A 25,477-nucleotide genomic window follows, 5' to 3' on the forward strand; every position below is an offset into this window, starting at 1 on the left:
CTGGAGCCAGCAGACAAGTCATAGGCAAGGAGGTAAATCTGAAGCAATCCTCCTGTACTTGCTTAGAACTCTAAGAACCTTCAGTGTGCCCTGGAAGGGGGAATATGAAGGTAGGCATTTTTTAAGTCCATGGTAAGCAGAAGAATAACAAAGGTGTAAAGGACCTTGAACATTTCAAAACAGGCTTCCCCCTGACTTTCTTTTGTGGGCATTGAGAAGATCCATGAATACAATCATTAGTTTTCTTTTTCTTCTTCTTCCTGTACTGTTTCTTTTTACCCCTGGCCCAAGAGATTGTTGGGCAGGGTAGAACTAGGATTATCTGATCTTTTTGTGTGGGGGCACATCCACAAACTTTGGTCTGCAATGAAACTGTAGTTTATTATCCTGCTCTAAGATGTTCACCACCCAGAGCCAGCTCCATGGCATAGATGGAGAAAGCCATGCTTATGCCGTAGGTGTCCCAGTCAGTTAGTGGCTCTAGTGCTTGTAGGAGCTGGCCATGGAATGTGAGAGAGAGAGTGCAACTGCTGATCTCTTGGCCATCCTGGAGGAGACACCTAACAGGAGCACTATATGTTTACCTAGTGGATTCTGGATCTGGCTGAACCAGAGTTGCCATTATTGCATTTATACTATGCCACCAAAGGGGAAACTGATGTGCAGAAAAACGTTTCTCCTTGAAGGGCAGTGATTACAGGCTCAGAAAAGCTGTTGATGGGGGTACTTCCAAGGGTGGGGGGAGTAGGCTGTCTCCATGATCAGAAAGTTGTCTCACTCATATCCACCTGACTCCACCTGTGAAAGGTGGGCTGATGGGGATTCTAGAGCAGGAATAAATGGGACGCAATACTCTCAACTAGCCCAGGAATACCCAGTTCCTTTTCTGCTGAAATGAATGTAGACATTGCACAAAGGTAGAGAAGCCAGTAGGCAAGGAAAAAAAAATATGTTCGGGACCCACTGGTCCTGTGTGATGGTTTCCCACTCCTTTGCAAACAGTCTTAGATGTTGCCTGGCCTTCTGTGGAGTCTGGGTGAGAGGAGTGCCCCAGAATTCGGTTCTGGGCCCTGTCCTGTTTGCTATCTACTTCTCTGAAGTCCAGGCCAACACGAAGGGACAAAATTCGCAAACGAGTGCAAGTTGGGAGCTAGTATTAACTCCCCAAGTGATGTTGACATCCTATAGAAAGGCCTCACTGAGACCAACGACTGGTGTCAGAACCATGGCCTTAAGCTCAATGGCAAAAAATGTGTCTTCATCCCCTTTTGGGAAAAACCCAGTTCCCATGAATTACCACATCGATGGTAGTCCACTGAACACAGAAGGCATTATAAGAGATCTGGGAACAGGGAACACAGGTTGACAGCAATCTCTCTTTTGACCACCACATTGTCACTGTGGTCAGAAAGTCCTTCTAAGTGGCACACCTCATTAGTAAGGGTTTTCCATCCAGGAAGAAAGAGGTCATTGTCTCCCTCTGCTCTTCACTCATTAGGCCAGTCATAGAGTACAATGCCCCATTTGGCATGTACCTCACTAAACACCTGCAGCAACTGGAGAGGCCGCAAAAGTACCTCACAAAGAGGATCCTAGAATTTAAACACTTGCCCTTTATGGACAGACTCAAAAACCTCCAACTATTCTATGTGTCATATTGCCTATTCAGAGGTGATCTCTGCTTAACTTACAAAGCCATGTCTGTCCCAGCTCTGTTAGAAATGCTGCATCTAAAGAAATCCCAATCCCTCAGCACCACACGCTCCAGAGATGTCACTCTCATTACCACAATCAACAGAGCCTGCTGGAGGGACAGGTTCATAACCCAGAGACTACTCATGCTATGGAATAAACTTCCCATACATGTCAAACAGAGCACCTCACTGGCCCTCTTCAAGAGAAATCTTGATGAGTGGATGGGAAATAGAAAATTCACCCTGGGATTCACTCCAGCGGCTCTACCAAACAGAGGCACTGAGAACTAAGGTCAGGTGGAACGATGCCAGGGTAATCCTGTGGGGTAGGTTTGTAAAGGCTCCAGGGCCATTAGAGTAGTACACACCTATGAACCTATGGGGAGTCCTTGTTTAGGAAGGGAAAGGGTGGGTTTTTTAGGTAGAGGAGAGGGTCAGCCTACATGAGCCATGGCCCTTCCCTCTGGGGTGTTAAGTACCTGGCAATCCACAGACTTTGTTTTGACATTCTTTTATGTGCATTTATCCCTTTTCCTTGCTGGTCTTGTCTTTGTCTTGCTTGGAGTAGAGGGGCCAGGACTTAGAGGGGGTAAATGTTCATTATTTCCTCTGCTTGTAGTAGTCTTTAGGCTATATGGGTTGTGTCTTCCTAAGACAGCAACCGACCAGCTTCCAAAAAACTCTGTTGCCCTCCCACACTTTCATTCTGATTGCAGATTGATCGGCCCTGAGGAGGGAAAATCAGCAGTCAGGGTGGAAAACCTTCGGTATTTTCTTGCTGCCTCATGCAGAAGCAGCTGAGAAGCTTCACAAGAGCGTACGGCACTTCAGTTCCTTTTTGGTAGGTTAAGTCTCCTTTGGGGGACCTTTTCACACAAGAATTTTTATTATCATTGTTATTATTATTGATAAAAAAAAATATTTTTACTTTTATTTGTTTTACGTGATTCTGACCCTTTAAGAAACCTGGTATTTCTTTAAATCAGAAGTTTCTTGTCAGGGGGCTGTCATTTTTAGCTTTGGCTAATTTGAGGGCTTATTTTGTGATAAAAATGCACTGCTTATGCAAACGTTTGTGTATTTAAATGAAAGTTTTGCGCAAGGTAGTATTTTACCCGGGCAGGGAATACTACAAGTTATGTATTGCTGGTATTCACGGTGTGACAACTTACCTGACATTTTTTTCAGTCAGACTAAATTTATACTAAAAGGATTTTTGGGAATTTAGTGTGCTTCTTGTTTTGGGGACTTTGTATGTGTGTGAAAGTGTATATGTGCTGTTTGTGCAAACTATTTGACAACTTACCTTCTGACTGACTTGTTCCAGCATTTCTGACTGCATCCAAAGCATCCTCCTTGTTCAACAGCATGGATACTTACCCCACTCATGCTGGTCCAACTTCTATAGTTCCTAGAAAGAAAATGACAAGTTACCAGAGAGCCCTTACTGACTGACTAGCCAATAGTGGGTGACTTAATGGCCAGCAGCCGTTCCTCAGTCCACTTACTTAGCTCTTCAGCTTCCTCTGGTTAGTACTTTCAGCTACAGAGAACTGGGGTCAGTCACATCCTCTTTGACTGTTCAGTGTCCAAACCGGGCACGGAAGAACCATCTTTACTGGGGCACTGAGACATACCAGATGACTATGGATGTCTTCAGGGGCAGATGCCACTTGATGGGCAGTTATTCCTGCTCCACGTCTGTCACTGAAGATATCTGTAAAGAAAATGTAAAGTTAAACATTGTTCATCAGAAAACATGATATCTGTAAGAAAAGATGATTTTCTTACCTTAGCCAAAAGTCACATCAGCAGAAATATTCCTGAGGAGGACATGTGAGTTGAGTCTGACAGACAAGAGATAGGGTTTTGTCTCCTGCAGATTCTCAAACCCAGAACTCTGACTTTGAAGAAATCTGGTCCTCACAACCTCCTCTGGAGGAATTTTCTTTTTCTCAGAATATGTCCAGGATGAATGAGGTGTTTTATGGGAATAAATGGATGTTTTCCTTGAGCTGAGTAGGTATTATGATATGTTACAAGTGAATATGCCTCATTCTAAGCTTATTCCTCCTCCAGTGTCAGTGTTGGAGGATGTATATAATGCTACCTGTCATAACCCCGATTCACAACCTTCAGTCGCCAAATAACAGGTAAGTGCTTGTTAGTTTGAAAAATTTTGTAAGGCATGTTTTCTCACATTAGATCTGACTCTGCAACAATATTCACATGTACACCAGCAGGGACCATGTTCCTGGTTTCATCCAACCCTTCCCCAGTGGACAAGGAGGGGAATATTTTGGATGGCTTTGGTAAGAGATTTTTTTTCTTCCTTCACTTTGGTGTATAGAATTAACTATCAGGCCGATATGTAGAAGGTTGTGCTTTTTTGTATAGACAGTTTGACAGAAATAGGTACCACTCTTCCCCCTGTATTGCCTATAATGTGCTTAGGGTCTCGGCTTTTGCTACTGTTTGATGAGGTATGCCTGGGTACGTAATCATGAGTTTACTGATGAGGTAACATTCAAAAATTTGAATTCAGCTTTAGATAAGCAGATTCTATTTGGTCCATCTGTTGCTCAGGTCCACAAACAGTTTGACAAAAGATGAAAATTAATTCAGGGAGTTTCTAAGATTTTTTTCAGCCCCCCCCCCCCCCCCATTGCTTACAAATCTCCCATATCCTCTTTCACATCTAAGAAACAAAAGCAAGCAATTCCTGCCTTCTCGAGCCGAACAGGGAAACAAAAAGATATAACGGGAGGAACAATAAGAAACAAGGATCCTTTCCTAAAAATAGATGGTCAACAGCTTCAAAATGACTACTCCGGTATTCCCCCCAACTACCACCACCTTCCCCTCCTGCCCCAGTCTCTCAGAACTTGTCCCAACAACTGGCTGTGTGCATTCCCATTTGGCAAAATATTGTGAGTTTTATTGGTTCATAAGGGATGCAGTTGGCACTGGATACAAACACCTCCTTTCAGGGGAGTTCCTCCCCACCCTCCAAACCAAACAGATCTTTTTCTTCAGGTTCTTTAACACTTATGCACCCAGGAGTCATACAACCAGTACCAGTAAATCAAAGGGACAAAGGCTTGTATTTCAGAATGTTTCTTGATACCAAAGAAAGTGTGTTCTTGGAGACCAGTTCTATATCTTTCCTTCTCAAATCTGTATGTGAAAGTTCCAAAATTCAACATGTTGACCTTTCAGCTTGTTACCTCTCATTCTCCAGGGAAGATTTATGGTACCTTTGGAACCTAAAAGATGCATACCATTGTATTCCCTTAGCCAAAGGTTTAAGGAAGTTTCTCAGATTTCCTGTCTCTGGGTCGCATTATCAGTTCTGTGCATTACCTTTAGGTTATCTACTACTCCAGGAATGTTTATAAATTATCTAGCTCTAGTCATAGCTCTTTCAGACTGAATGTCATTCACATTTTTTCTTCTTTAGATGACCATTATCTTTGCATGGATTATTCTCCAGATGTCCAGTGCTTAACATGAGTTTCATCTGTTCTGACCAATCTGGGGTTCCAGATAACATTCATAAATCCTTCTTTGCTCTGTCATACAGGATTGTCTTTCTAGGGTGTCTTATAGACAGTCTGCATAAAAAACACTTTTTTTTGATGCAGGAGAAAGTGGATTTTTTTCTCTGGTAGTTTTTATGAGCTTTCTCAGCTTAGTCTCAAACTTCTGCGTGCGAGTATCTTAGGATCCTGGTGTTCATGGCATCTGTGATTCTCATGATTCCTCTTACCAGGTTACACATGAAAAAGACTCAATGGTTTATATATATAAAAAAAAAAGATGGCACCAACATTTACATTTTCTTGAATTTCAGATTCTAACCTTAGATTTTGTAAAAAATGAACTGCACTGGTGGAGACTACAAATACAAGTAAGTGCACATCTCCCCTTTTCTCCTCTACTTCCAAGCTGACCTATAACTACAGACACCTCAGGTTTTGCTTGGGGAGGCAATTACAATATGGGTAAAGGTGCAAGGCCTGTGGAAGTCCTCAGACAAACATAAATGTCAAGAGAGTGATCCATGCCTTAAAATTTGTTCGTCGTTTATCATCCCCTGGATCTCCCCAGGTGATTACCAGCAGCAACACAGTGATGTGGTACATCAGCAGGCAAGGGGGGGGGGGGGCAAGGTCGTACCATGTATGCAGGCTGGCTATTCTTGCTTGGAAAGTAGCTCTTCAGCACTCTTCCATTCCTTCAGAGCAAAACAACATAGTGGCAGACAAGTTGAGCAGGACCAGGACAGACCCTCACAAAGAAGTCTTCCAGGAATTGATACAGTTATGGGAACACCTCAGAAAGATCTGTTTAGTTACTTTCTAAACAGACAGCCCAACATATTCTGCTCCAGGATTCTGTGCAAACAATCCTGGAAAACATACTTTCTCATTCCATGGACAGGAGTGTTCCTTTATGCATTTCCACCTTTCATGCTGATATCCAGGGAAATCTTGAAGATTCAGAAGGACTCCCTAAAAATAATTGTGGTGACCCCGTTTTGTCCCAGGCAGCTTTAGTTCTCCCTTCTGTTTGAATTGACCAAGGGCAGTTACCACAAGCTTCTTCACAATTGGACCTAGTCACACAAGACGGGGGTGGGGGGGGGGGGTTGATGCACAACAATTTCAAACATCTTCAACTAACTGACTGCATGATTTAATTCTACTACTTTTTAGGCACCTCTTTTCAGAGAACAAACAGCAGGTACTAAAGGAGGCAGGCAAAGCTGCTACTGCATTGGCAGGTAGAAGACTTTTCTTCTTGGTGCCTAGCCAATAAGCAAGGCTGTATCAGAGATGATGTACGAGTGGAGCTCAAATATTTGTGGGAGTTACTAGTTTCTGGCCTTCCACACTCTTAGCAAGGTGCATCTTGAAGCCATTTCAGCATGTCTACCCATGGATCCTGTGCTTTCTGAAAGGAGTGTTAAAGCTGAGACCACATGCAAACAAGTTGCTCCTTCCTGGGATCTTAGTTTTATGCTGGAAAAGTTGACATCTATTTTTGAACCTGCATTTCAAGCAGATTTAAGGTTCATTACATGGAAAACTGTTCTTTTCATTACCCTGACATCTGCAAGAAGGGTATCTGAGATGCAGGCTGTCATAGTGGGTGGATACTAACTGGTCTTCCATAGAGATTGCCATTAAGAATAAATCTCTCATTCATGGCCAAGGTTGTTTCAGAGTTTACTTTGAATCAGACTGTCAGTTTCACAGTGTTCTATCCTGACTCTCAGAACCAGGGAGAAAGGATTCTACATTCTCTGGACGTGCATAGGCAGCTCAGGTACTATCTTGACAGAACCAAGTCCTTTAGAAAAGCTCATCAGCTCTTTATTTCTTATGCTGGGACTAGGAAAGCAAAACCTGTGTCAAAATAGACTATTTCCAGATGGCTGTCCTCTGCTATTGCCTTTTGTTATGCCCACCATGTTAAACCTGTTCCAGGTGGTATTAACACTCTTTCTACAGGGCATTATCTTCTTCAATGGCATATTGTAAAGGGGTGGATTCTAGAAGCATTCTAGAGGCAGCCACATGTTCTCTTTGCGTAGCTTTACAAGGCATGTATAAACTGGATTCTTTTTCTAGAGCCAGGACTGCCTGTGCTAGGGCCATTCTCGAGGAGTTCCTGGATTCATATCCTTTCTCCTCCCAAGTTGGTTAGGTTTTGATAATCAAGCCATATAGCTTAAAGGCTACTGCAGCAGTGGCAGTGATAAACATAGTACAGCTGTGTAAGTTGCACTTACCCATAACAGTAGATGTTCAAATTCATCACTGCTGCAGTAGCCATACTCGCCCTCCATATCCCTATTATTGTGTATAGTCTTTAATGGGAAATAGATTTTTGTGGTTATTTCTTATTTAGATGTAGTTCAGGATGAGTACGCTGCTACTTAACTTTTGAGAAAGAAAGTCCTGAAGATTTTCTACTCTAACTGCTGATTTTACATCCTCAGAACTGACCCATCAACAGTCTGTGGAAGTGTGGGAGGGAGGCAGAGCTTTTTTTGGGAAAGCTGGCCGTTTCTCTTGGGCAAGGCACAGCATTTATAGTGTAAAGGCCATTGCAGCAATGAGGAATTCAAACATCTACTGTTATGTGTAAGTGCAACTTACACAGCTGTACTCTCCTGCTGAAGTAAGGTGCCAGTAAAAGAAAAAAAATGCTTGACCCAACTGCATGGTAAAACCTTTATTTTAAAATACCTTCTGCATGGGTTTGAAGATTAGTTCCTTATCCAAGGGTGTTACCTAGGAGCTGCGCCTTCACATGAAATGGCAGGAGCTGTGCCCTTAACCTTCTCAACAGAACTAAACCTATTGCTGCAGCCCTGCATAATTCATCCAGTGCATCATATCAACACTTTTAGGAGTATCTTGCAATCAGGGCTGTTGGGTCATACAACTGCAGCATCTCTTGTTTCAAATCCTTATCTGTTATTCCCTCTACTTTAGGCCTCAACATCAATAGCAGGGATTGCTGGTAATTGACTGTATGGGTCTGGCAGTATGTGGTTTTGAATGCCAGGATAGCAGAAGCAATATCAATATGAATTATTCGAACAAGAAGTGTAAAAAGGTAATGGCTGGTATTACTGTCTAACTGTAATCCACAGTGATTTACCAGATAATCAATTTTTTTAGAAGGGACAAGGTAAAAATGTGAAGCAAAATCAAGGATGGTTGTGAGGTATACATACTTTTCTAATATGGCAGCACAGATAGAGCAAATGGGAAAAACTGTTCACTGTATTATGTGCATAGAAATTAAAACTAGAAAGAGGAACTGGCACCAATTGATAACTTATGAGAGTCCAGCATTATATTTGCAAAACGTAGGAGCTAATTTGTTTCCACGTCAAATTTTTGCTCTGCTGATTATTATCCAAAATATGCAGATGTGCAGTTGAAATGGACCTGCTGCAGTAAGTGTGCTTAAATCAGTGTTTTCTAGACCTGGAATTCCTCAACATGTCATGTCCAATAACAGCCTATAGTTTGTTAGCCAAAAATTAAATATTTCTGAACTATTTCAGTTTCAGCATATTACTTCAAGTGAAAAGTATTTGCAGTCATATGGGCAAGTGAAGTGATGTTCCAGTCAGTGAAAATGTGAAGAACTATGTCAGACCAGATGGACATTCATCTTGCATTGCTAGACTAGATAAATACGTCTTTAAAAGCTGTAAATTTGTCATTCACAGTTGTTGATGTGAAGAAGCCTGAAGTGTTAGTTGCCAATATCTTAATTTTTTTTACAAGAAACATGATGCAAACTTCAGTGTTATTTAGTAAACTACAGATAGATCTGAAGCAGTGGTGTCACTGAAGTGCCAGTAATTTGTCATATCTACAAGAATCAGAAAGTTTCAGAGTGATATGAAAAATTTGGTCCAAAATCTCCTATACAATCAACTGTGTTAGGTCTTCACCAGAGTCTGAGATTATACGGTGTGCAAGGAATAGACTTGCAGGTGTATAGTAGAAATTACAGACATTTGCAGATGTTATCCTGTCGAGTCTGTATACTATGTCTGAGACCTGAGATTCCACTTAATTTTTTTCTGGATGATCAGAAAGCTGTGAGTTTAGCATTTACTTCAAGAAGTACTTAATAGATGTCCTTCAAAGATCACTGTTAGTGTTCCTTACAAGTGGGATATCCTGCCAAGGATAGATGTACTTTCAGCCAACATACCAAGCCTGGGCCTGCTACATGCCATCCAACGTATTACCTAAGCCCAAAGGCAAGAGGCACATAAGGGATGTGTGTGTGATAAGGATGTGTGGCACAGAAGGGAAATATACATGCAAAAACCTCTGAATGTCTTTGCCACCAGTCCGAATGCAGAACATAGTCATTAGTTTGTTGGTTGTATGACTCAGATCTAGTTATCTAGCCATTTGGGCAGTTAAGTACCCTGTTGGGGGGCCCTTCCTTTTTTCTTCAGTTCCTCCTCCTACATCCCTTTCTCTTCCGTACTTTCCTACTTATAGGGAATACAGTAGCAGTAATCTTGGAAGGGCAAAATACAGTTGTGTATCACTGTTGCAGTATCCCATCCCTCCTTCCTTCTTCCTTTTTTCCTTTTCCTTTTCCTTTGGTCGAGCGCATCTTTTCTTTTCCCCTTTTCTTGATGGACATGTACATAATATAGCTACCTCTTCAATTACCCTTGACATGATGTCCCACTTAGGAGCAGGGTTGCCAGATTTCTGAACTGACAGGTAGGGACCAAAAAAATGTCACACCGATCGCTGGCTGCAGTATTCCTTACAAGCAGGATTGCCAGATGTCCCTGTTTGAACATGACTGTCCCGAGATCAGCAGCCCATTCCCCAGTCCCGCACTGCCTCTTAAAATCCCGGCAAAACTGCAGGCTGTTTTGCATTGAACAGAAGTGGCTCTGCTTTGCAATTTATGATTGGCCAATATGCTGGTATATAAGCCATTCAAAAATCACAAAGCAGGCCCATTTCTTTTCAGTGCAGAGCAGCCTGCTGTTTCACATTGAACAGAAGTGGCTCTGCTTTGTGATTTATGATTGGTCCATATGCCGGTTTACGAGCCAGTCAAAAATCACAAAGTGGAGCCTCTTTTGTTCAATATGGAACAGCCCGCTGTTTACGCCGAGATTTTAAGAGGCAGTGCAGAAGTCGGGATTGGGGTGCTGATCTTGGGACAGTCCCAGAGTAGTGGGCTACTGATCTTGGGACAGTCCCGCAGTAGTTCATAGGTTGGTACTAGGCTGTCAGCCCCAGGGCCTATACAAGGCTAGCCATAAGAATTCCTTGGATATTTATTCCCACAATATTTAATTCCCTGGACCCCTGTCTAGCAGGGCGACTGACGTGATCCCTGGGGTGAATTTTCTCTCTCCCATCCAATCATAAAGGTTCCTTTTGAAGAGGGCTAAGGAGGCGCTCTGCTTGACATGTATGGGCAGTTTATTCCAGAGTATGGGGAGTCTCTGGGTCAGGAACCTATCCCTCCAGCATGTTGTATTCATTGTGATGACGAGGTTTAGATCCCCGGAGTGTGTGGCTCTGAGGGATTGGGATTTCTTTAAGTGGAGCATGTCCAGCTGATTAGGGTTTGACATGGCCTTGTATGTTAAGATATGTTGAGAACGCCACAGAGTATTACTGGAGTTTTTTTTAGACTGTCAGCATAGGGCATCTGCTTTAGGCCTGTGATTCTTTTACTGAGGTATTTCCAGCTGTTGCAGATGTCTTGTGAGGTACATACCAAATGGGGCATTGTAATCTATAATGATTCTAATGAGGGATGAGTACAGTAGGACAATGATTTTTTTCTGGATGAAAAGCCCTTAGTAATGAGGTGTGCCACATCGAAGGATTTCTTGACTGTTGTGGTGATGTGGTTATCGAAGGTGAGACCACTGTCCACCTGTGTCCCCAAGTCTCTCATCACACTTTCGGTGTTTAGTGTACTGCCACCTATGTGGTAATTCATGGGTACATGTTTTTTCCCAAAGGGGATAACTATACATTTCTTGGCATTAAGCTTGAGCCCATGGCTCTGGCACCAAGCTTCTGTTTCTGTAAGGCCCTTTTGTAAAATATCCACATCATTTGGGGATTCAGTAATGGCTCCCAGTTTGCAGTCATCTGCAAACTTTGTTAGCCAGAGTACCTTAGTGTTGGCCTGTACTTCAGAGAAGTAGATGCCAAACAAGAGCGGTCCCAGAACTGAACCCTGAGGTACTGCACTTGTTTGGAGCTGGATTTGGAGTCTACTACTTTTATAGTCTGGGTTCTGTCAGTAAGCCAGTTGACAACCCATCGAGTGACATAGGGATTTATGCCCAGCTTAGTAAGTTTATCTATGATTCCATAATGGGGGATGGTGTTGAAGGCCTTGTCGAGGTTCATATAGGCTTTGTGGACCACCTTACCCCTGTCCACAGCTCTGGAGACTGATTTGAAGAAGTCATTCAGGTTCAAGAGACAAGATCTGCTCTTCATGAACCCAAACTGGGTGGGGTCCAGTGTTTGAAGGCTGCCAATGTCTTTGTTTATAAGTTCCATGATAATGTGTGGTTATAAAATGCCCTCTAGTATTTGGTGTATTTGCAAATGGTGATGAGAAAGGAGTACCTATTAGCGAGCTCCTGGCATATATCACCCTCTTGGTAATTTCTTACATCATTCCAGTAAACAAAGGATGATGCACACAGAGTGCATCCATAATTCTTGCTTAGAGCAGCAATGTCATTCAGGGTTCTTAGTGCTGAATTCTGTTTCCGTAGATGTTCCCAAGCATCGATGAGTATTATAATCATCCTTTTGCGAAGGGTAACCTTCAAGTTTAGCTCCCTGGTGAAGCCATATCATCTTTGAACAGCAACCTTTGGAACTTGGTAGTTTGGCCAAAATAATTTAGAGCTCTAGTGAACATATTTTTCTCAGCAAATTTTCACTTATACGGTCAGTTTGGTCCAATATCAGAGATTCCTGCTTAAGGAAGTGTTTGTTGAATTGTGGCTTAGGCTATAGCCTTTGTTTTCGTGTAGCTGTGAGATCATTGACTAGTGGGTGTTTGCCTATTTTTTCCCCAGAGTGGACAGTCAGCTTTTCCCAGGGGCTTGCTCATCTATTTGTTTTGCTAAATCTCCTAACTATCCCAGACTGTCTGACCCCCATGTTCAGGGCCAGTGAGGAGCTTGAAGGACTGGGACAGTATGATACTGATGTTGGAGTATTTGTTTTAATTCCCTGCCCTTTGCGCGCGCACACACACACACACACACACACACACACACACACACACACCCCAGTAGCAACCCAATGGGTGAGATAAGCAGTAAGCATCAATGATATCCTGTCCTTCAGTTCTATTAAAGTTTGATGACCGCAAGCTGCCTCACCCATCCATAGGTAGTATCACTCTCTGTTTTCTCTCCAGTCTCCACCAGTAAGATCAACTGCACCAGCATGCTCCTAGAATGTGTGCTTCTCTCCTTCCCTATCTAGATGGGTACACCCATCTTCCCTACCTGTGTTGTCAGCCACCCAAGTGACTGCTCAAACTCTGGTCACCTGTGTCACAGTTAGGACTTTATCGTTCTACGCCATTGTTAAAAGCAACCACTGTTGGATATTTGGAGAAATGCACTATATTCCACCGAATAGTGTAAAGCTTGTTAGCCTTTTTGACAACTTCAGTGGAGATATTCTGATGAGATTCTCTTATTAGTACTGTGCAGAGATTTAGTTGTGTGGAATCCATGAACTCCTAGAGGGGTGCCTTGGCCAGGTATGGTGCACTAATAGGCTAATTGCCATCAGTCTGGATCAGTGTGAGGAATTCTTCAAATAGTGGGTTATCTGGGGTGCATTCTTAAGAACTTTATAGGTCTGGCTGCCTGGTCCAAGAATTCTGAGGTATAGCAAGCCAGGAAAGCATATCCCTGTTCCTATCAGAGAAGGCAGGTCTCCCCCTCATTTTAGTTGTATATTTGTGAGACCTGCAGGATTTCTTCCCACTCTTCCTTTCATGCATTCTGGGAGAGGGTGTAGAAGAAAAGAACAAGAGGAACAGACGTCCAGGACTTTTGCCGCTTTTGCCCCCATTGTTTCTCTATCCAGAGTATAGCTGTGGGAGTCTAACTGCCATCTTTGATTGTACCACACTGTTGCTGCTTTTTACCCTGACCTAAAACCTCCACAATGGCCTTAGCTAACAGAACTTAGTCGAACCAAGTGAGTTTTTGTAAGAATAAATAAATAAGGTTGATGATTCGTACCTTTATTTGACAGTATGGGGACTGTGAAAAACAAAATTTCACCAACCAGAAGAGCAAAGGATGAGAACCACAGGTCCAAAAATCCAGTAAAATACCATTTATTGGTAAGCGCTTTTGTCAGGTTTAAGATCACCAAACTTCTTCAGACACCATTTTACAAACCTGCCCAAACATTTGTACTAGTGTCATAACTTCCAGCAGCCAATGACATCAAGTAAACACCTCCACATGATTCATTTAAAAATTCAGGAACCTACAAGTTTAAAAATACATGTTCCTTAGAGGCATTCACAGCACTATTAATGTTGTATTACATCCATCTACCATTTGAATTTATACATTACACAACATTTCTATTGATAAAGAATGAAATTCTATCTAGCAATCTAACACCTGCACAGAAACTTACAACAATAGAAGACATTTCACATGTATATTGTACCAGAAACTAGAGCAAACTAGAACCAGACACCATGTAATTTAATCCTGGTGGGCAGCTAGCATTCAGATAAATTTGCCACCATATCTTTCTCTTCTAAATATAGCTTTCATGGTCCCCTGCGAGCTTCGCTTTGTATTTGCTGTTAATACCGCAAATTTAACAGTGTGTTGGGAAATGCCTTTAATTATCTATATACGGCATTGGTTTCCTTGTGTTGTGCTGTTTCATAGAAGTGCTTGTGACGACTGGGGAGAGATGGGCGAAGGCTGCCAGCCTAGTCAAATAGAATTTGATACATAATTTTATCAGCTGTATAAATAAATGTAAAATACAGGCTTGTGTTTTTAAATGTAAGAAAACACTGTAAAATGTGAACTTCAAGATTGTTGCAACATTACCATCTGCTGTAAGGAAAACCAAGCCAAGTATTTCAAGTGTGTCTTTTTAAGTTGAAAAGATCTTATGAATCTCTTTAATGTTTTACAATTCGGCTCCAGTGTGGCTGGATGAAGGTTTCATGCCCATTGTTTTAAGGCAAAAGTTTATGACCAGAATTTAGATGTGGAAGGTGCTTTGTTGCTCTAGTTTCTGGTACAATATACATGTGAAATGTCTTCTATTGTTGTAAGTTTCTGTGCAGGTGTTAGATTGCTAAATAATGCAGTCTGTTTGCCAAATAATGCAGTTTGTTTTCCTGGGAAAACCTAAGTGTCAAAAATTATGTAATTTGGGGAGGGACCCAGTAAACATGTTTGTTAGTAATGTTTAAATACTATTTCTCATAAGAGACTGAAAGCATTTTGACTTTGGACATCCAGCTTATCAGCACTCTGCCTTATGCTCACATGTAAGTTTTAGCACTGTGGTTTCTTGTAGGAATAGTTAAAGCTAGTAAAGATTAATTAGGTATTTTTCTTTGAAATCAGACCTGTCCTACTGTATTATTTTAAGTTTCTGTGTGATCTCTGAACTCTTAGATATCTCTGTGGTGTAGTAGTTTTGTCTTGTGTTTTAATTATTTATTATTAAAGATTTTTAAAACCTTCTACCTGTGGCTGCTTTGTGTAGAGATTAGCTCTAGAGTACATTGCATATTTATAGAGGTTATTGTAATAGGCTACTCTAAAGTAAGCCTTGACTGTTAGTCATACTACCATTGGATAATAATATTGCACAGTAATAATTGGACACCCTTTTAAGGGCCTTTGAGTAGCTGATATTTATTAGCTGGTGGTCGTAATTACTACCATATAGCCTGGGTAAAGGGGCACAGCTGGAGAACCTGTGCCAGCCTTTTTCCCAGGAGGGTCTGTGTGGTTGTATAACCTCTTCTCAAAGTGTGTGTATATGTGTGTGGTGTGTCCGCTACCTGAGCAGGGACATGAAGCACTGGTTGGACAGAGAGGGTACTGGAGGTTAGCTTGCCAGCTAGGCTGAGATCTGGACCCTATAGCTGTGCCATTGGGGAGTCTTATTGGGGACCTGGAGAGCAAGGGAGCAACCAACCCCAGACTGACTGTGATCTCTGTGTGCACTTAAGGGAAATTGTACTTTACTGTGTGTATTAGTTATCCTTTTCTCTTCTATAAGACGACCTCCCTGGTGTTAGTGGTGAGGATTGAGGCTCCTTGATTGCTGGGCCAGGGCACGGTTGTTACAAGTGTTTGGCAGTGGTGGGATCTACTTCACATATTAATTGGCTTGTGGTGGTGTGGGTAGAGCGAATTCCTGTAGCGCATGTACAGTGATCTCTAAAAGTGTTTGCATGCAGTGTTTACTCAGTGTTCAGATCACAATTGCTTTATTTCTTTTGTTAGCTTAGTGTTAGTCAGGGTGAGCAGGCAGCATGTCAGCAGAAGAGTATGGAAAGCTGACAAGGAGCCAGCTGGCAGAGATGTGCCAGGCTGGGGGACTGCTGCATGGAAACCTAAAGCAGACCTGATTTTGCAGCCTTGGTTACAGCTGCATCAGAAAACAGCAGCCTGGAGGACAGCCAGACTGGCAGTGGAGATACAATATCCTCTGACAATGGACAGCTCAAACTTTCTGCAGTGGACTTAAACATCCAGCTGGAGCTAAAGAGACTTGAGTTGACGGCCAGGCGTATGGAACTAGAAGCAGCCGAGAAAATGAGGAGTCTACAAACTGAGGAAAATGAATGGCAGAGGAGGCATGAGAGGGAAATGCTGACTCTTCGCCAGAGTCATGGAGGTAATGAGGAAGGGAGTAACTGGACCCCAGAACCACAAAAGGTCAGTAAATGTCTTCCACAGTTTAAAGAGGGGGATAATTTTGATAGCTTCATTCATATGTTTGAGCGGGTATGTAAACAGTATGAAGTTGACCAAAGGCTCTGGGTATAGTTCCTAATCCCCTTACTCCATGGTAAAGCTGTAACTTCTTTAGCAAAAATGCATGATACTGACTGTTTTAATTATACTGCTGTAAAAAGACATTTATTAGAATGTTTTAAGCCAACACCTGAAATGTATAGGGAAAAGTTTTGGGAGCATAGACGCAAGGCAGATAAAAATGTATGTGAATATGTTGTTGAACTTAGCACTTATTTTCATAGCTGGGTGAGGGGATGTCAGGTCACCACTTTTGAAGGGCTGGCAGACCTTTTGGTAAGGGAACAAGCCCTTAGCACTTTGCCTGAGGACATGAGGATCTGGTTAGCTGATAGTCAGTGTGCTACTTCAGAGGAGTTGGGGAAGAAGGGAGACCTATACCTAGGAAAGGGACCCCCAGTACTGCTCATAGGACTAAAGGAACCCATGGTGGGCAGCACAGACTGCCCCAACAGAATCCGCCAGTAGTAGGGGAAGCCACTAATCCAGGTACACGTCCTGGAGCTAGGGTTAAATATTTTAAATGCAACCAGTGGGGCCATGTGGCATACAGATGTCCACGGAGGCAAGGTGGGGAACCAAAGGTGAGGGAGCCAGTAAGTGGTAAAGACAAAATGCCAATAGTAGGTTGTCTTGGGACAACAAGGGTACCAAACTACCACCAGAGGTTATATCCTATTGTAGTGAATGACAGAGGCCATTGCTAAGAGAGAGACAGCCTCTGATATAACCATTGTAAAGCCTGCACTGGTTACCGAGGACCTCTACTTGCCTGGGCAGTCTACTGCAGTCAGGGCTTTAGGAGGGATCCCATTCCAAATACCTTTGGCTTGGGTTCACCTTGACTGGGAGGGTGGAAAAGGAATCTAGCAAGTAGGTGTGATTGAGGATATACCTGCAGATGTCCTGATAGGGAATGATTTTGATAGTGCAGTACCCTGCGCTTGTGCAGTTGCACGCAGTCTGGCTTAGAGACAAGCATGTAAGTCTGGTAGCCTGGGGGAGACCCAGACAGACCACATACTTGCAGCCAGGACTGGTGAGGTGGTTACTTCAGTAAGGGAGCTACTCGGTAGCAGTGAGATTGAATGTGAGCCACAGCTGCTTGTGGGTATTGATGATCCCTTGGACAGAGTGACTGCAAAGGTAGAGGTGAGAAGTAGTACCCAGGCTGACAGTGAGGCATCGCTGTCAGAGGATGCCAGACTTTCTGTGGAAGGGGAGCTGGGAAGGGTTACAAGGAGAGACTTGAGACAGGCTCAACTCTCAGACCCTACATTGCAAGGCCTGAGGCAGGTAGCTAGGGAGGCACCTGATTCTCAAGGGAAGGGGGAATCTGCATACTGGAACAATGGGTTACTGTACAGAGAGTGGACCCCTGAGGGAGGGCTAGAAGGTGAGAGAGTACAGCAGTTGGTAGTGCCTAGAGCTTACCGTCTAGTGCTTCTATCCATAGCCCATGATATTCCCTTTGCAGGTCATATGGGCATAAAACATACAAAGAGACCTGTTATGCAAAACTTCTATTGGCCTGGAATTTCCAGAGATGCAACATGGTACTGCAGGACCTGTGAGCAGTGCCAAAAGGTAGGCAAGGCAGGAGACGAGGTGAGAGCTCCTTTGATGCCTTTGCCTGTGATTGAGGAGCCATTTCAGAGGGTAGCTACAGATATTGTGGGTCCTCTGAGTACCCCAGGTTCCACAGGGAAAAAAGTATATCCTAGTGATTGTAGATTATGCTACATGATACCCTGAGGCAGTGGCGTTGTTCTCCATTTAGGCCAAGAAGGTGGCAAATGCTTTGCTAGAGATTTTCAGCAGGGTAGGTTTCCCAAAGGAAATGCTGTCTGACAGAGGTGCCAATTTTATGTCAGACCTGCTGGCTTGTCTGTGGAAGTCCTGTGGGGTGATGCACATGAAGACCACCCCCTACCATCCCCAGACTAATGGTCTTGTTGAGAGGTTAAACTCTACAATCAAGTCCATGCTACGGGCATTTGCAGATCAGTTTAAGAGGGAGTGGGACAAATATTTGCCCCATCTGTTTGCTTACAAAGAGGTTCCCCAGGAATCCACAGGTTTTTCACCCTTTGAATTGCTGTATGGGCATAGGGTGAGGGGACCTCTAGATTTAATTCGAGATGAGTGGGAATGTGTGTGTGAGTCTCACAAGGAGTCTGTTGTGGCATATGTCCTGAACCTCAGGATAAGGCTTAGGGAACTCATGGGCCTGGTCCAGGAGAACCTGGCAGAAGCCCAACAACAGAAAAAGGTGTGGTATGACAGGAATGCTCGAGCTAGAGAGTATGCTGAAGGGCAGCAGGTAATGGTTCTCATTCCTTTCAGACACAGCAAGTTGCAAGCAGCTTGGGAGCGACCCTACAAGGTGGTAAGAAAGGTAAGTGATGTTAACTACATGGTGGAAGTGCTAGGCAGACAGCAGGGGCACAAGTTGTACCATGTTAATATGATGAAACCTTCCCATGATAGGGAGGCCCTTGTGCTGAGTATTTGCAGTGGATTGCAGGAGGAGTCTTAGGGAGATCTGGCGACTGATCTCCTCAGTGAGGCTCGGGCTGCCACCTCAGTGGAAGGGGTAGCAATATCCCAGCAGCTATCTCCTACCCAGATTTGAGAAATCCGAGCAGTGTTGTAGGAGTTTGGGGGCATGTTCACCGGGAAACCAGGGAGCACCCACCTAGTGCAGCACCAGGTGGATACAGGACCCCAAAGAGTCAAACGGATTCTGAGGGAAGAGGTACAGGAAATGTTGGAAATAGGGGTGATTCAAGAGTCCAACAGTCCCTGGGCCTCACCAGTGGTGTTGGTGCCAAAGATGGATGGCAGCAGCATGTTCTGTGTGGATTACAGGAAATGAAATAGTCACACAGAGTCGGATGGTTACCCCATGCCTAGAACAGATGAGGCCCTAGAGCAGCTGGATGAGGCTACGTATCTTACAACCTTTGATCTTACCAAGGGTTACTGGCAGGTGCCCTTGACTCCTACTGCTAGAGAGAAGTCGGCCTTTGTGACTCCTTTTGGCTTTTATGAGTTCACAAAGATGCCCTTTGGGATGAAGAATGCCCCAGTGACTTACCAGAGGCTGGTAGATCATATCTTAGCAGGAGCAGGAGGGTTTGCCTTTGCTTACATGGATGATATTGTTATCTACAGCCATTCTTGGCAAGAACACCTTCAGCATGCCAGGGAGGTGCTGGGCAGACTACATAGGGCAAGGTTGACCATTAAGCCGAGCAAATGTCAGGTGGGTTTGGCAGAGGTCCCCTACCTAGGACATAGAGTGGAGAGTGATAAGATAAAGCCAGAACCTGCCAAAGTGGAAGCTATTCAGGCATGGCTTGCACCTGTTACCAAAAAGCAGGTGAGGGCATTCTTAGGGACAGCAGGGTACTACAGAGAGTTCGTTCCCAATTGTAGTAGCATAGCTGCTCCCCTCACAGACCTGACCAGGAAGAGCAGGCCAGATAAGGTAGTGTGGATCCCATCATGTGAGTAGGCATTTCAGAAGCTTAAGGAAGCTTTGGGAGGACCCGCTGTGTTAGCCAGTCCAGACTACAGCAAAGACTTTGTTGTGCAGGTGGATTCTTCAGACTATGGGGTTGGGGGCTGTACTTAGCCAGATTTCTTCAGAGGGAGAAGAGCACCCAGTGATTTATCTCACTCGTAGATTCTAACCCAGGGAGGAATGCTATGCAGAGATAGAAAAGGAATGTCTAGCCATAGTGTGGGCACTACAAAATCTTCAGCCTCATCTGTATGGAAGAAAATTCACTGCGATAAACAGATCACAACCCTCTAACATGGTTAAACAGAGCCAGTCAGCAAAATGCCAAGTTGCTAAGATGGAGTCAGGGGTTGCAAGCATATGATATGTCAGTGCAGCACCGCAGTGGGAGTAGCAATGCCAATGCAGATGGGCTCTTAAGACAGGGAATGGGGTGAGGTACACCCAGATAGACCTGACACTATCAAGCGATGTTTCTCAAGGGGCACTTGAAAAACTTGTTTGAATTCCCCGGGGGGGGGGGGGGGTGTAACGATTGGGGAGAGATGGGCGAAGGCTGCCAGCCTAGTCAAATAGAATTTGATACATAATTCTATCAACTGTATAAATAAATGTAAAATACAGGCTTGTGTTTTTAAATGTAAGAAAACACTGTAAAATGTGAACCTCAAGATTGTTGCAACATTGCCATCTGCTGTAAGGAAAACCAAGCAAGTATTTCAAATGTGTCTTAAGTTGAAAATATCTTATGAATCTCTTTAATGTTTTACAATTTGGCTCCAGTGCGGCTGGATGGTTTCGTGCCCATTGTTTTAAGGCTAAAGTTTATGAGCAGAATTTAGATGTGGAAGGTGCTTTATTGCTCTAGTTTCTGTTAGAATATACATGGAAAATGTCTTCTATTGTTATAAGTTTCTGTGTAGGTGTTAGATTGCTAAATAATGCAGTTTGTTTGCGTGGGAAACCTAACTGTCAGAAATTATGTAATTTGGGGAGGGACCCAGCAAACATGTTTATTAGTAATGTTTAAATACTATTTCTCATAAGAGACTGAAAGCATTTTGACTTTGGACATCCAGCTTATCAGCACTCTGCCTTATGCTCACATGTAAGTTTTAGCACAGTGATTTCTTGTAGAAATAGTTAAAGCTAGTGTAAAGATTAATTGGGTATTTTTCTTTGAAATCAGACTTGTCCTGCTGTATTATTTTAAGTTTCTGTGTGATCTCTGAACTCTTTAGATATATCTCTGTGGTGTAGTAGTTTGTCTTGTGTTTTAATTATTTATTATTAACTATTTTTAAAACCTTCTACCTGTGGCTGCTTTGTGTAGAGATAAGCTCTAGAGTACATTGCATATTTATAGAGGTTGTTATAATAGGCCACTCCAAAGTAAGCTTTGACTGTTAGTCATACTACCATTGGATAATAATATTGCACAGTAATCATTGGCCACCCTTTTAAGGGCCTTTGATTAGCTGACATTTATTAGCTGGTGGTGGCAGTAATTACTACCATATAGCCTGGGTAAAGGGGCGCAGATGGAGAACCTGTGCCAGCCTTTTTCCCAGGAGGGTCTGTGTGGTTGTATAACCTCTTCTCAAAGTGTGTGTGTGTGTGTGTGTGTGTGTGTGGTGTGTCAGCTACCTGAGCAGGGACATGAAGCACTGGTTGGACAGAGAGAGTACTGGAGGTTAGCTTGCCTGCTAGGCTGAGATCTGGACCCCCTATAGCTGTACCAGTGGGGAGTCTTATTGGGGACCTGGAGAGTAAGGGAGCAACCAACCCCAGACTGACTGTGATCTCTGTGTGCACTTAAGGGAAATTGTACTTTACTGTGTGTATTAGTTATCCTTTCCTCTTCTATGAAACGACCTCCCTGGTGTTAGTGGTGAGGATTGAGGCTTCTTGATTGCTGGGCTAGGGCACGGTCGTCACAGTGCTCATAAATTCTTTGTGACAGTTTACATTGTGTTTTGCCCATATAGTATCCATTACATTGTGTGCATAGGGCAATATAAACCCCTGCCCGAGAGTAGCAGCTATATTTGCCCACTATTTGTATGGTCTTGTCTACTACCTTAATGCTGGACCCAATAAAAATATGTTGGCATTGATGGCACATACCACATGGTGCCATCTAACAGGTCAGTGTCCTGGTATCAATACTTTTCCTTTCCAAAATATTTTTTATATTACTACCCCTTCGATATACTACCTTAGGGGTTGGTCCAAAGGTGTCCAGCATATCTAAGTCACCTTTTATAATACTCCAATTTTTGTTTAAAATATTAGATGTTCTTCGTCTCACATTGCTGCAGTCATAACCTGTGGGTAGTCCGCTGTCCTCGGTCGGCCCGAATACCAAAGTGTTAGGCTGGCGTCGGTCATAGTCGCTCAGATCTGACGTCAGTACGCAGTGGTACTAAAGCGCATGACCGACGCCATATCCTCAGTCTTTCTTGCCGCATGGTCCGAAGCAGAAGCAGCGTTTGCAAGTGCCGTTCAGCGTCCTGAAATTTTCGTATTATGAGTTTCAGACCGAAGACCAAGTTGGGCTAAGTACCCCGTTGGGGAATATTTTTGTCTTTTCTTGTCTCAGTTAAATCCAGATGTCAGAAAAAGTTAATAATTGTATTTCTTGTGGGAAACAGATACCTCATAGGGACTACCACTCTCTCTGTATTCCTTGCTTGGGGCCTGAGCACGACGTAGTCGGGTGTCGCTTTTGCGCTAGATTTAATAAGCGCACCATTAAACGCAGGTTAGATTGTGCTAGACTTGTTTTTGGTAAGCGGTGTAACTACAACATGCCGTCGGATCCTCCGACGCCCGCTACCGCTAAGAAGCGAAAAGATAAATCGTTAAAGTCTAAGCAGGATGAGTCGTCCGCTGGACGCCGGTTCTTTGGAAACTACGGTGGAATCTGTGGATCCAGCCGAGGTTTCAGCTGAGTCTCAGGGGGAGCCTTTAATATTACAGGAATTGGCCTCTCAGGAGTTAGGTCAGGCCGAGGGGGCCTCTCAAGTTTCTGTAGTTCCTTCTTTACATAAGGTTGTTAGGCCTTCTACTTCTGTCACTAAAGCACCTTCTAAAGCTAGGCCTGGTCTTTCTGGCTCAGGCGTCAGCCCTAGTTCTGCAGGCTCTGTTCCTAAAAAACATATGCTGAAAATGGCAGAGGATTTGATTACTTTAATCAGAGGTTCTATGCCACCTCCAGATAAGAGGCCTAGGGTGGAGACAGAGGTGGAGGGTTTGGGGCATTCCTCAGATTACTCTGAGTCTTCAGCTGAGGACATTCAGGATTTTCCTCCCTATTCTGATTCGGATGCAGAGGACTCCTGTCCTTCTGCTTCTCCTCCAGAGGATTTTTCTTTTTCTGAAACCCTGCTTTCCATGAGGGAGCATTTTAAGTGGGAAGGTCAGGATTTCTCCGATTCTCGTAAGAGGCCTAGGGAATTTTTGTTTTTACCACAGCATAGGCCCTTGGCCATTCCCCCTGTTTTGGATGTTGTTCAGGATGTTTTTTCTGAGGCTTCCCTTAATCCTGATTCTTTACCTCCGGCCCCTGTCAAGCCAGACCTGTATTACAGAGTTCCAGAGTCTCATAAATATTTATATAGGAGTCCTAGAGCTGACCCAGAAACTATTAGCCAGGGACCTAAGGGTGTCAGGGCTTCTGTAGTAAAGAATCCAGTTCCTCTGGATAAAGATTCTAGAGCTTTGGATAGGTGGGGTAAAAAAGTGTATACCTCCTCCACACTAGCTATGAGGGCTTTGAATTGCCAGTTTCATATGCTGAAGTACCAGAATTTTCTGTTAAGTCAGTTGAAATCTAAGGTAGATGCTTTAGCTGAGGGTATAGAGTGTAAGGAATTGCAGGATTTAGTTCATGCCTCTGATCAGGTAGGTAAGCATTCCTTGCAGTGTGGCTTTGATGCTCTTCAGACTTCCTCCAGGGTGGCTGCCACTGGTTCAGTTATTCGTAGGCACGCCTGGCTTAAGGATCAGAATTTGTCAGAGCATGTTAAAGCTCGAATTTTGGATGCTCCTCTCCAATCTGAAGTTCTTTTTGGTTCTCCTGTGGAGTCAATTTTGAAGAAAATGGAAGACAAGGCTAAGTCCATGCAGACAGTTAAGGAATTTTTACAAGTGCAGCCCCCTAAGTTTAGCAGAAATTGGCCTGCAAAAGGATGGGCTTATCCTTCTTCCGATTACCAGTCTAAGGGCAGATCTAGACGTGGTAGGGGCAGAGCTCATGCTCAGGGTTCTTTCAGAACTAGGACGTGGAGTTCTCCTGCACAATCTTCTGGTGAGTGCAGGGGTCAGCCTTTTCGTAAACAAACCCAATGACCTGTATCTCCAGCTGCCAGATTCCTCCTGTCTGGCAGCTCCTCTAGGAGGAAGGTTGGCACTTTTCAAGCAAAATTGGCTTTTGGTCACCCAGGACAAATGGGTGTTGGACATTATAGATCGAGGCTACAAGTTTTATTTTCACACCTTGCCTCCTTTCAAAGGCATGCCGGACGTACCTCCTCAGCAAAAGCTGGAGGCTCACAAACAGATTTCTTTACTTTTAAAAATGGGGGCTATTCAGGTGGTACCTCCGTCAGAAGTAGGCCTAGGATTTTATTCTCGCCTGTTCCTTGTGCCAGAGAAGGGGAACACTTGGAGGCCAATTCTGGATTTGTCTATTCTCAACACATACCTAGACATCCCAAAATTCAAGATGTTAACTTTACAGCAACTTCTGCCTCTGCTAGGCAAAGATCACTGGATGGTAACTCTGGATCTCAAAGAGGCTTATCTTCACATTCCTATCAGGCCCAGCTGCAGGAGGTTCCTGCGCTGGCTGGTACTTTTCATTATCAGTTCTCTGCATTGCCCTTTGGCTTATCTACTGCGCCCAGGGTGTTCACAAAGGTCCTGGCTCCTGTGATAGCCTTCTTAAGACTAAGAGGAATACAAATTTATCCTTATCTGGACGATTGCCTGATTCTTGCTCAAGACAAAGTCAAGTTACTTCAGCATCTACAGTATGTAATGGCAGTGTTAAGGTGCCTAGGGTATTCTGTGAACGAAACAAAGTCCAGTCTAGTACCCTCTCAGGACATGTGCTTTCTGGGCGTGAGACTGAATACAGCCTCTCAGATGGCTTTTCTAACCCCGGACAAACAAAGAAATCTTCCCCTATACTTTCAGCAATTATCCCTACTGTCCAGGCTGACTGCAAGGACAGTCCTTCAAGCCTTGGGGTTCATGGCATCTTGTATTCTGGTACTTCCCAATGCCAAACTACATATGAGGAAGCTACAATGGTATCTCAAAAGTGTATGGACTCAACATTGCCACGATTTGGACACTGTCATTCAGATAATACCTTGCATCCAAAGGGAATTTTTGTGGTGGGCTCAGGAATGTCACCTAAACAAGGGACTCTCTGTGACCCGACCAGAGGCGAGTCAGATCTTAACGACAGATGCCTCGGACATGGGTTGGGGAGCACATTTCAATGGGAGATGGGTTCAAGACACGTGGCCTCCCAGACTACAGCATTTGCATATCAACATGAAGGAGATGTTAGCAGTCCAATTTGCACTGATGGCTTTCAAGGATCTACTTCAACTGGGACAGGTGTTG

The sequence above is a fragment of the Protopterus annectens genome, chromosome 13.part0 (genome assembly GCF_019279795.1).
Source record: "Protopterus annectens isolate FY-2018-M chromosome 13.part0, PAN1.0, whole genome shotgun sequence".
NCBI classification, from domain to species: domain Eukaryota; kingdom Metazoa; phylum Chordata; order Ceratodontiformes; family Protopteridae; genus Protopterus; species Protopterus annectens.